Here is an 8,830-nt window from a genome sequence, read left to right on the forward strand (position 1 = left end):
GAGTTTTCTGACGTGCTGAGAGCTCCCAGGGATGGACCTGAAAAGCTTCTCTTGAAAAATACTTCTGACGGCAAAGTTCCCAGCCTTAATCTACATGTTCCTGAACTTCAGAAGCATTCAAAATCTTAAAACATTAAACCACACAATATGATTCTGCTTTGAAAACAAACAAATTTTAAAAACTTCTTGTGCATTACAGAGACATTGACATTCAACAGGTATTGTTCAAATGCTATGCTAAAGCATAGTCCACCTGTTTGGTGGGAAGTACAAGGAGTTAATTGAAGTTAAAAACACACTGGAGGAAACTTTACCGTTGCTATATGAAATACATAGTTGGCATTTGGGGTTGAGCCCTTCAAGGAATTCGCTGATATTTGATGAATGTGAAAGCAAGTCTCCCTTGTTTTAGTAATGATCAATATTGGTGCCTGCTATCTTTAAGTTTGACAAGTTAAGTTTTGCCATCTAAAGGTCCAACCTCACCTCCTGGTTCCTCACAGGAAACATCATGTCTGGAGGGATATGATGCATGGAATGCCAAAGAAATGGGAGAAAGTGTACTCAAGATGATCCTCCCCCACCCCACACCCTTGAGTAATAAAGTTGAACAGTGTAGAATTTGGCCATCAACTAAAAAGTCCTACCCACACTGGTCCCACCTGCTTGTCTCTGGCTTATATCCCTCTATATAAACCTATCCATGTATCTTTCCAAATGTCTATTATCTCACAGCATTTTATTTCTTTCATAGTAATATTAAACCAATGTCTTCAGGTTCTCCAATTCCCTACTTTTGCCAAAAGACTGTTCACCTCTTCCTGGTAGTATTTTAGTGTGTAACTTCATCAGACTGTAGACCGCGGTGGCTATGCACCAAGGTTCTACTTGACACTGGTATTGCAGAGAGAGGATCTGGCCAAAATGCAAAATCATGTTCATTTCAATTGGATCACTGACCCTTGTGGAGAGGATTGTGTAGGAAAAAAAACCCTCTGATTACATCAGTCCAGCAGTGGGCTGAACAATGTTTCCATGTCCTGCTGGGAGAAAGACTCAGCTTATCAGTCATTTATTTGTTGCTGAAAAGAACCCACTTGTCAGATCCTTGATATGCAGCTGCAGTATTGACATCATTGAACGCTGCCCATGAGATGGCCATGATGCTGGTGTGGCCATTGTCATCTCCTAGAGAGGGTGTCTTCCAAGAAGGTATGGAAAAGGATGCAGTGGTCTTTGTCGATTTAACCTGAGTAACTACACAATGCAGGACCCTGTGATATATAATCTGTCCCCACAGATACACCAACAAATATCAACTGTGGCAGAAAGAGCATCAATTTGGCAAAAGTCTCCCTATAACTTGGTCTTTCAGTGCAAGATCCTCTTCTCAGCTATGGTCATTGTCAGGTGCAATGTGACAATAAGCTGGAACTTGCGTAATACAGGACAAAAAACAAGCCCTTTCATCCACCATAAAGTATCCCAAACTGAAACATTGTGTTTCTACCCACGGATGCTGTTTGATCTGATAAGTTCTTTTAGCAATTCTTTGTCTGCCCAAGAGTCCAGCATCTGCAGCTTTTATTTTCCTCTAGGTTTTTCTAGGCATAGACAGTGCCCATTTCTATGTTGCACCATTTTATAATTCTATTTTCCTTTAAAGAAATTCAATGTCATTATAACCTGTGGCCAATATTAAATATTGCTCCTTGGGTTCTTCAAAGCCTTCTACAAGAATCAAAACTTTGCTCTAATAACACAGCAGAGTATTAGTAATGCAGCAGTACAAATTGGGATGCTTTCTCTTAGCCACCTTTTCCTAGCTGATCATGGAATGATTTAAAATTCAACTTGTGAAGTTAGAAGTACAACACAGAATCCTGTTGACACTGTGGTTAAGTGAAAAAAACACACAAATGCTGGAGAAACTCAGCAGGTCAAACAGTGCTTTTATGTACAAAATATAAAAATACATCACCAATGTTTTGGGCTTGAGCCCTTCATCAAGTTAGGTCAGACCAAGAGATTTATTTGCAATCATAAGGATACATTAATGATGATGACATTGAAGGTTGCATTTAGTTTAATTGTTACCCATCATGACTTTTTAAAAAAGAAACTGCAGATGCTGTAATCTTCAGTGAACAACGAGAAGAGAGGGAGACTCAACAGGTCAGGCAGCATCCGTGGAGAGAGATGGACAGTCAACATTTCCAGTCAGGATCCTTTATCGAGAGTTCAAAGTTCAGATTTATTGTCAACATGTATAGATGACATCACATGAGAGGTGGGGGTTACCTGAAATGAGAAAATTTGGTGTTCATGCTGTTGGATTCCAAGCTTTCCAGGAGGAGCATGTCTTGATCCTCAAGTTCATGTTTGGCCTCACCCTGACAACAGATGAGGTGAGGACAAATTTTTTGGTGTTGGAACGGTGAGGGGGAATTGAAATGACTGGTGGCAGGGAGTTGGTGGATCCACAGATGGCATGCTGATGGGGCAGGTACCAGCTTGCCAGTCCCTTCAGAAGCTGGGCAGACTTGTCCTCCCGTTTGCTGCCTCTGGGTGGCGACAATGCTGCACAAACCCCATTCACTTGGCATTCAGCTGTAACCAACGTTCAAACACAAAGTAAAATGTGAAAGTCTGCAGATATGTGGATAAAGTAAAAACACAAAGCTGCGGAAACTCAGCTGGTTAAACAAGGTATTTATAGCCGCTTTCAGGTGGAATAGCTGGGAGGATGTGGCTCTGGAGCCGGCTGTGGGTGTCTACAAAGCATCATTCAGGTGGCAGCGCTGTTCTGGCACCTGAAAGGTCCACAGCAGGGAGAGGCGCTGCGGAGCAAACGCTGGCTCCTGTCGACTGTGGCCATAGTCCCGCCCGCTTTCAGGTGCCTAGGGGGAGCGCTTGGTAGCAGAGAATACATCTACCCGAGGAGGGTTGGGTCAGTACTCCTGGGGTCAGGGTTCTCCACTTTCAGGTGGCCTCCCAACAGCTGCATTCGGGTATTTTAAGCGACTTTATGTTGGGGCATTCTGGCCACCTGAAAGCGGCTTAGATAGCAAAGATAAAGATACATAACCAATGTTTCTGGTTTGAGGCTTTCATCAAGGTGTGAGCCAAATGTAGGCAGACAGCAAGCCAATACCATCGAGCACATCTGTAAGAGGCGGTGTCTCAAGAAAGCAGCCACTATCCTCAAGGACACTCACCACCCAGGCCATGTCCTCTTCTCACTGCTACCATCAGGAAGGAAATACAGGACCCTAAAGACGAGCACCCAGTGGTACAAAAACAGCTTCTTCCCCTCCGCCATCAGATTTCTGAATGGACAATGAACCACAGACACTAGCTCACTTTATCTTCTTTTGTGCTAATTTATTTATTTTTTAAAAATGTAATTTATAGCAATATTTGCACCAGTAATGGTGCCGCAAAACAACGAATTTGGTGACATGTTCATTACCACAAATTCTGATTCTAATTCTGAACTCTACCCAATGACTTAGCCTCCATAGCCGTATGTGGCAATGAATTCCATGATTCACCCCCTCTGGCTGAAAGAAATACTCCACATCTCTGTTCTAAAGAGACATCCTTTTTATTCTGAGGCTGTGCCCACTTCTGGAGACATCTTCTCCACTTCGATTCTTTTGGAAGGTGTCGATGAGGTCCACCCTCATCCTCTGAACTCCAGTGAGTGCAGGTCTGGAGCTACCAAATACAAACCCTCTAATTCTTGGCAGACCATCCCACACAACTCCTTTAAGTTCCCCTCCATCTGCCCCACCTCACCTAAGCGAAGCCCTCTAGTGTGAATATTTCTACCCTTCTGCCTGTCTACCCCAGCCATTCTTAATGAGGGCCCTAAGGCTCCCTTGGGGGCCACAACTCATTTAAGTAAAAACCTTTTTTTGTTTTCACCTCATGCCACGTAAATATTTCTTTTTTTAATGCAGTCAGTGGGAGAGAAGTATAGGAGAATCCAAAACCTGACTGCTTCATAGATAAGGGGGCCCATAAACTTTAAGCAGAATCCTCAGGAGGCCATACCCAAACAATGGTTGAGAATGGCTGGTCTACCCTATCAATGCTATGATGTTAAAGCCACAATACAAACACAACTTGTTATTCTCAGCAGAATCTGTCTGGCGTTCATCCCCAGGGAACTCACAGTGTGTGCACATGATGGATTTCAATAATAGATCTGCCTTCCATGTAAACAAGCCGTCAGAGAGGTTGGAACAACCAGGTCAGAATGATTGTGGACAGGATCCCTCACCAGTCAACTTGTGCTCACCACCTTTCATCAATGCAAGGATTTCAGACAATTAAATGCATTCAATCTCAAAACGTGTGACCTTTTGGAGGAAAAACACTTCATATTCCATCGGGGCACCATCTAACCAGAAAGCATTAACATCGAATTTTCCAGCTTCTATTATCCCCCTCCCCCTACCCCACTTCCCCAATATCCCCTATACCTGTATCTCCTTTCCTATAGCTCTCTCTCTCTCTCTCTCTCTCTCTCTCTTCCCTTTTCCCTCTCACTCCATCACCCCAGCCCTAAATTGGCAGAGAGAAATTCCTATCTCCCCCGATCAATTCTCACCTGTCCTCCTCTCCATATCCAATTATCCCTTTTGTCTATTGGTCTATATTCTTTCCCCTCCCCTTTCTTTTAATTTAGGCACCTGCCTGCTTTCTGCTCATACCTTGAAGAAGAGTTCTGGCCTGAAATGTCGGTAATATGTCTTTACCTCCTATGGACTCTGTGGTATTGCTGAGTTTCTCCACAATTACAGTGCCTGCAGACCTTCCTGTTTCACTCCATCTGATGTATTCAAATGATTTTCCAGCCACAAGCAAAATATTGCAGTTGCTGACATGTGAAATAATACCACAAGAAATAACTGGGCAAAGGGAGAAACAAACAATCAGATTATTTTCTAAATGGGGGGGGATTCAAAATACCAGATGTAAATGGACTTGGGCATCCTCGGGCAGGATAGCCTGAAGGTAAACTTGTAGGTTGAGCCAGTGGTGAAGAAGGCAAATGTAATGCAGGGATGTAATGCTGAGGCTTTATAAGACACTGGTGAGGCCTCACTTGGAGTACTGTGAGCAGTCTTGGGCCCTTCATTTAAGAAAAGAAATGTTGACATTAGAGAGGATTCAGAGAAGTTTCACAAGGATGATTCCAGGAATGAAAGGGTTATCATGTGGGGAATGTTTGACAGCTCATGGCCTGTACTTGTTGGAATTTAGGAGAATGAGGGGGGATCTTATTGAAACAATTTAAATGTTGAAAAGCGTGGTCAGAGTAGATGTAGAAAGGTTGTTTCCCATGGTGGGAGAGTCTAGGACAAGAGGGCCCAACTTCAGGATTGAAGGGGATTCACTTAGAGCAGAGATGTGGAGGGATTTCTTCAGCCAGTGGGTGGTGAATCTGTGGAATTTGTGAGCACAGATGTTTGTGGAGGCTGGGTCATTGGGTGAGATGGTGAGATGGATAGATTATTTATTAGCAGGGCATCAAAGGTTAGGGGAAAAGGCCGGGCAGTGGAGCTGAGTGGTGAAATGGATCAGCTCATGATTAAATGGTGGGGCAGACTTAATGGGCTGAATAGCCTATTTCTGTCTTATGGAATATTGGAACCACACAGGAGATTAGGTAGCATCTGTGGAGAAAGGAAAACAGGGTTGACTTGACAGGTCAGTGACCTTTATCAGAAATGGGAAAAGTTCAAATTGAAACAAGTTAATTCATGCCAAGTATCAATGTACAACTCTACTAATCTTCATATGCGTTCAGTTCTGGTAATCTCATTATTGGAAAGACGTTAAAGCGATGGAGAGGGTGCAGAGATTTTCCAGGACGTTGCTTGGACTGGGAAACAAGTCTTATGAGGCAAGTTTAGCAGAGCTGGGACTTTTGACTTCGGAGAATAGAAGGGTAAAAGGAGACATGATAGAGGTCTACAAGGTTGTGAGAGGCATAGATAGGATCAGCAAATGACAGAGGACATATGTACAAACTTTAGGGAGACATCAGGGTTAAGTTTTTTTTACACAGTGTTGTGGGTGTGTGGAATCCCTTTCTGGGGATGGTGGTGGAAGCTGAAACATTGGGGGAATTTAAGAGAGTCTTAGACAGGCATGTGGATGAAAGAAAAATACAGTTATGGGGTAGGGAGGGTTTAGTTTTTTTTAGGATGGAATATATGGGAGGGCTCAACATTGAGGACTGAAGAGCCTCTACTGTGCTGTGTTCTATGTTCTATGTACAGATAATAGTAGAGTTCCCTTAGCAAAGAGTTGTTACAAGCACCAAACAGTTCATGTTGGAGGATGGAACTGAGTTAAAGGGCCTGCTGTAGATTAATAGGGCACAATTATTTTTCTGCAGGTGAAGTTGTTCAAAGAATCAAACAGTTTTACACAAGGGCTAGGCTGACTCGTTCAACTGGAACAAGAGTTTCCTAAATCACACAAACCTAATTAGCCAGTCGAAGGAGATTGCTCATACCTTGGTCAACTACATTATACGTATTGGGAAAGTTTGTTTGTGAATGTGCAAGGTAATGTATTAACTTTCAAGTATTAAGTCATTTTCCTTCCTTTTTTTAAGTTCTTATCTTTGCTTTTCAGACTTTAATTGTGTAACTAATACATTTGCTTCACACATCATTTTGTGATTCAATATAGATTTGAGATGTGGTTTCTGATGTGTTATCTGGGGGCCTGTTCCACACATTGATAAAAATCCATCCCAAAGATCTGTGGGATCTCTGTTTCCATTGCAATGTGGGACCAGGATGTCACACTGTGAAGATAGGTCCTTTTTTACATCAAGACATTGCAAAATTCAAGGCAATATAATTTCAAACTAAATATCTGCTTGTGGTTACAATTTTATCAGTGGTATTTGTTCAAAATGGAACTGTTATTCCTAAGAATAATATTAATGCTTTGATAGTGTGATAGTACAGATTCTATCACCAATATGTTTATGTACAGATGTACAGATGGTAGTGAAGGATGACTGTGATTGGCTGAGAGTGTAGCCACGCCTACTGGCAGGTCTTAAAGGATTGCTCCTCGCTAGACCAGGTCATTCTGGACTGGTCGACCTACATGTGATATGCTCCAATCTTTTAGTTAATAAAAGCCTTGGTTTGGATCAACAAGTCTTTGGTTCTTTCGACGCACATTACAGATAGGAACTAAAATTTCCAAAAAAAATGCTCAAGGTCCTTATACACTTTGTTCAGCCAAATAATGAAGAGCAATCACTGCGGTGCAATAGAAATTAATACCCAGGCTGATAAATGTGACCAGGACAGGACATTTAGGCATTTTAAAATCACTGCTATTGTTGGGTGCTTTTATTCATTTCATGATGTTGTGTTTAACATCCCTTAAGTTCATGTAAACAGTCAGAACTCTGAGAGTATTTACTGATAGAATGTTCTGAAAAAGACCTTACAATAAAAGTAGCTCAGCATGTTTTTATTGCGCATCCACAGGGCACAGAATATCGAAGAAAGCAAGTTCATGCTTAATACAGTAAAATCTCCATTATCTAGCATTCAATCAACCAGAAACTCAAACAAAATCACAAGGTCGCAAGATATAAGAGCAAAAGTTGGCCGATTGGCCCAACAGGTCCGCCCTGCTATTTAATCATGAACTGATCCTTATCACTCAGCCCCACTCCCTGGCCTTCTCCCCATAACCCTTGATACCCTGACCAATTAAATACCTGTCAATTTTTGTCTTAAATACACCAATGACCTCGCTTCTGCTGCTGCCTGTGGCAACAAGTTCCACAGACTCATGACCCCCTGACTAAAGAAATTTCTCCGCATTTCTGTTTTAAATTGACCTCCATTTATCCTGAAATTGTGGCCTCTTATTCTGGACTCTCTGACCATGGGAAACAATTTTGTCACATCTTCTCTGTCCAGGCCTTTTGACGTTTCAACAAAACAACCAGCCATCGAGGAAATAAATAGATATAAATAAAAGAAAAGAAATAAAAGTGTAAAATTGTAAACATAAATGTTCTCTGAAGTAACACACAACCCCTTGGTGAAGATGGGAGCAAACATTCAGCCAGTGAAGTGCCCCGGCCATGCCTCACCCACTACAGCTGTTTGAATAAAGTTTCAATAAAGTTGTGTTTGAATGAGATAGCAGCGCTGGGGATGAAGAGCCACCTGATGCCGCTGGGGCGATTCTCCCAAAGTGTCTTCCTATCCCTCCCTAATAAGAGACTTTAACTTTATTAGTATTAGGTTTATTAGAAAGGCTTTATCTGTAAACTTGGGGGAGAGGAGGGTTAATTCTGATGGCGGCAGGGTTAGCACAGTGGATTGTGCAACATGGTTACAGCACCAGCAACTGGGGTTCAAATTTCAATTTAAATTTTGTAAGTTGCAGGAATTACCTGATTAAAGTGAACTTTACATAATTAAATGCTACAATACTCGGTTTTTTTTCAAGCTACTCATTTTGCACTGTCTTTTAAACTCTGTATTTTTATGCAGGTGTATTCACAGTTCGGCGGGCAGCAACCTCCTTGGAAGAAGACCGCAGAGCCCACCTCACTGACAAAAGACAAAGGAGGAAAAACCCAACACCCAACCCCAACCCACCAATTTCCCCTGCAACCGCTGCAACCGTGTCTGCCTGTCTCGCATCGGACTTGTCAGCCACAAATGAGCCTGCAGCTGACGTGGACATTACCCCTCCATAAATCTTCATCCGCGAAGCCAAGCCAAAGAAGAAGAAGAAGAAGAAGAAGATTAGTTAGGAATTG

This window comes from Narcine bancroftii, chromosome 8 (assembly GCF_036971445.1).
Source record: "Narcine bancroftii isolate sNarBan1 chromosome 8, sNarBan1.hap1, whole genome shotgun sequence".
Lineage (NCBI taxonomy): Eukaryota > Metazoa > Chordata > Chondrichthyes > Torpediniformes > Narcinidae > Narcine > Narcine bancroftii.